The sequence below is a fragment of the Gavialis gangeticus genome, unplaced genomic scaffold, assembly GCF_001723915.1.
Source record: "Gavialis gangeticus isolate Ggan-Ray unplaced genomic scaffold, GavGan_comp1, whole genome shotgun sequence".
Taxonomy (NCBI): Eukaryota; Metazoa; Chordata; order Crocodylia; family Gavialidae; genus Gavialis; species Gavialis gangeticus.
The window spans coordinates 16,559,110-16,562,683 of record NW_017729019.1 but is presented as its reverse complement, the minus strand read 5'-3'; the positions used below and the strand labels follow the sequence as shown (position 1 = coordinate 16,562,683).

At 48.6% G+C, this 3,574-nt stretch overlaps 1 protein-coding gene across 1 annotated transcript in view; it reads right to left on the bottom strand.

The window, feature by feature from the left end:
• PRICKLE4 (prickle planar cell polarity protein 4) overlaps positions 1-3,574 on the bottom strand; it is a 12,572-nt gene that overhangs the window by 8,232 nt on the left and 766 nt on the right. The window lies entirely within an intron of this gene.

Below are 3,574 nucleotides of genomic sequence, written 5' to 3'. Positions count from 1 at the left end.
GCAAAGAAATCATTAAACATGTTAGCTTTGTCATCTGGCGTGACGACCAAATTTCCCAACGCGTCCTGCAAGGGCCCCACATTACCCGGGACCTTCTTTTTACCCCCTATGTATTTAAAAAAGGACTTCTTATTGTCCTTAATCTGGGAAGCTAGTCCCAGTTCCATCTCTGCCTTGGCCTTCCTAACTACCCCCCTACATCCCCGAGCAACTGAAGAATAGCCCTTCCTGGTGATGACCCCTTCTTTCCATTGGGTGTAAGCCTCCTTTTTAGCAAGGAGATATTCCCAGGTGCTTTATGACATGGATCAAGTCTCTCCCTTCCTCTGCTTCTGCTTGCCTGGCTACACAGTGGGGGTGATTGGAATTCCTATTATCCTTCCCACCTCCTTTTTGTCGTGTCTATATAGACTACATCATGGTTCTTGGGGCAGGGACTTTGCTTCCCTATATGTCAGTACAGTGCTTTGCATAACAAGGCCTGATGTTCATTACATCCGCTTGATGCCACAGCAGTGCAAATAATTCAGGTGAGTTTCTGGAACAGTTTTTTGGGTTTTTTTCCCCCTGTAATCCCTGAACAGGGCCTGCCACACAGCAAACTCCCTGGGCATCATTCCTCTAGGAGCATCCTCACTCATGTGGCTTCTGCCTAGGGCCTGGGCTCACAACATCTCGCATCCCTGCAGTTCAACATGCGATCACAACCCAGTTCCCCAGGGACTGTCCTTATACCACAATTGTCCCCACCTGGGACAGTCTGCTAGACAGACATCTAATTCTAGGGGCCTCAGGATGGGACCTGGCACCAGAACAATAAGCATAGTTTAGGAGACACCTGAAAGGGCAGCATTCCTGGCTAGTAGAAATCAATTAGATGAGGCTGGAGATTAATCTCACCCCTGGAGTCCTACCCGGTGTTTGCATGTTATGCATCCAATCAATCAAGCCGGCTATCAGCTGGGCTGTGAACAACTCCGGTGATTAGCACCAGATGGGGTGACAGGAACAAACAGGAGACCATGCTAATGAGCCAGACAGCAGTCTACAGGTCTCTTTCCTTCTGTTCCTCTGCCCAGCCCTTTACCACCTTCCTCTCCCCAGTGCCTCAGCCTTTCTTTTCCTTCCCCATGTGCTAATCCCTTCCCAGCCATCCTCTCATCTACCCCTGTTAATCACTGATCTGGGTGCTCAGCCACGTGGAAGAGATTTCATGACCTTTTCCAGTTGGCTTCTATGCTCTGGTAAGATCTCTGCTGGCAGGCTTGTTCCATTAGAAAGGGGTGACAAATGGCTGGGGGAAGCTAAAGTAGCCAGGGTGGCAGAGGAGAGCATTTCAGAGGGCTACTTGTCTTGCTGTGCCTGTCGCTAGGACTAGCGTGTCTAGGGGTCAGGTCTGACCTGAAGCTCATAAATAGTATGACTGCAAGGGTCCAGGGTGATCATTCAATCTAACTGGCTATATAGCAAGCCAGAGGACTTCCTCTCTCCCCTGCAAGTTTTAATTCCAGCCTAAACTCCCGCAGCTCTTGTAATTCCAGGGTGGATGTTCTAAATTAAAAGTTTCTGGGTATGGAAAATCCCTCCCATGACCCTTGGAAAATTGCTCTGATGGCTAATTACCCTCAGTGTTACAAACCTGTGCCTTATTTTCTATTCTGGTTTTGTCTAGCTTCAGCTCTTAGCTTTTTGATCTGGTTATGCCTTTATCTGCCACCCGGGCGGGCTTTCTCTGATCATTTCTTTCCCCAGGGAGGTGTTTCTAGACTGCAATCAAGCCACAAAGCTCAACAGATTGAGCTCCTTGAGTCTCTCATTCAAAGTCTCCTTTAATCAGTTTAGCGGCTCTTCCTAGGACTTAGGGATACAGCATTCCAGCAGCAGCCGTGCCTATGACACATGCATCATATATAATCATGTGCATGGGTGGGCCCAGCTTTACCCCTGAATGCTTCAACCATAAAATGGCCAGTCAGGCCTCCTGAGTTATATTTCTCACTTGGAACTACAATATGACACAGGGGAAAGCACTTCCTTGCTCTGAATTTCTCCATGTGTAAAATGGGAACAAGCAATAGCTACAGGGCCTTGTCAAGCACTTTGGGAGCCTGTAATGATGTGAGATATTACCACCTTGCTTGCCTCTATTGGCTCCCAGTTCCCTGGCTGGCACGGGTGAGCTTCCAGCTTTCTCATGCCAATGTCGCATTAACTTTCAGTACACCCATCTCAGCTCGTTTGCATTCAGCAAGACCTACTTGTTCCTTGGTTCCCAATGCAAACTAATGAGAACCATTCTCAACCTCTTTCATGAACCCTTTCTCTGTTTGCTACATCTTTGCTGACGCCTGCATTTCCAGAAGTGACCATTCATTTTTGGATGCCCAGTTTGGGGCACGTGGGGCCTGAATTCCAGAAGAGCTGAATATTGAGGAGGACAAGTTGCCAAGAGCTGTAGGAGCTCAGCTCCTCCCTGGTGTGTCAGGCTGGGCACCCAAAATCAAAGGCTATTTTTGAATATGCAGATCTAGATTTAATACATTTGTTCTCAGCAAGGACCCTGTCTGCTAAAGGCTCGGTATGGGGGGAGGACTGATTGTTCATATGCAGAGCAATCTCCAGATTTGTCTTTTCTGTAAGAGGATTTCTGGCAAAAGAATCCAGACTGGCAGCCCAGAAGCGCCCCCCTCCTTATCCACAGAACAGGACTGTGTGCAGACCAACGTCACATGCAGGGGCCACATTACCCCTCCCATTCTTGTGCCCAAATGAAAAGAGGTAGGTTTCTTTAAGCGCTCAGCACTTGGCAGCTCTTATTGTGATTATTATGGCTGGATTTGCCCAAAACTTTGGATTCTATTTGGAAATCTTCCCCAGGACCTCTCTCCAGGGCTGCTTCTTGCAGGGGGAGAGACAGGGGAGTGTAGCCTCCATTGACCTGTTGGTCCTTGGCCTGTTCTGCCCCACTGAGAAATGGACTGAGACCCACTTCACACAAGCCACCCAGTGTCAGATGGCAACAACTCTAGGTCCCTGCTGATCTGAGCTAGATTCAGACTAGTAACCCATGAGGGAATAGCTCTGTTTTACCAGTCCCCTGAGGCACTCTGCTATTCTGCGCTAGTAGTGCTAGGTCCTCTTTGCCAGCTATGACACTCTACTGTGTGAACCCCTCTGCAAACAGGTTCTCATAATGGAGCACAGGGCAGATTTTTTTTCAAAGAGCTTCTCCTGAACGCAGCCTGAAAAGTCCATCCACCTGTCTGCTCTCCAGCTCCCACGAATGGTTTTGTAACCAAGAACAGCAGAGATCTGGCAGTGATAGAGCAGACGCAGTCTCACGCTCCAAAGGGGCCTTTCTGAAGACGAGGGTGGGGGCATATATTTCTCCCCGCACGCAATTTCATTGTTAAAGGGAGAAAGCAAGCAAAGAGAGGCCCCTCCCCTGCCCCCATATGTTCAGTGCCTTCCCAAGCAGGGTGTGCCCATTTCTCTTCCACTCCCGTATTTTTTTTTTTTTTTTTGCCCCGGCATTTTTTTTTTTGCCCAACTCCCCCTCCTCTCTTTTTTTTCC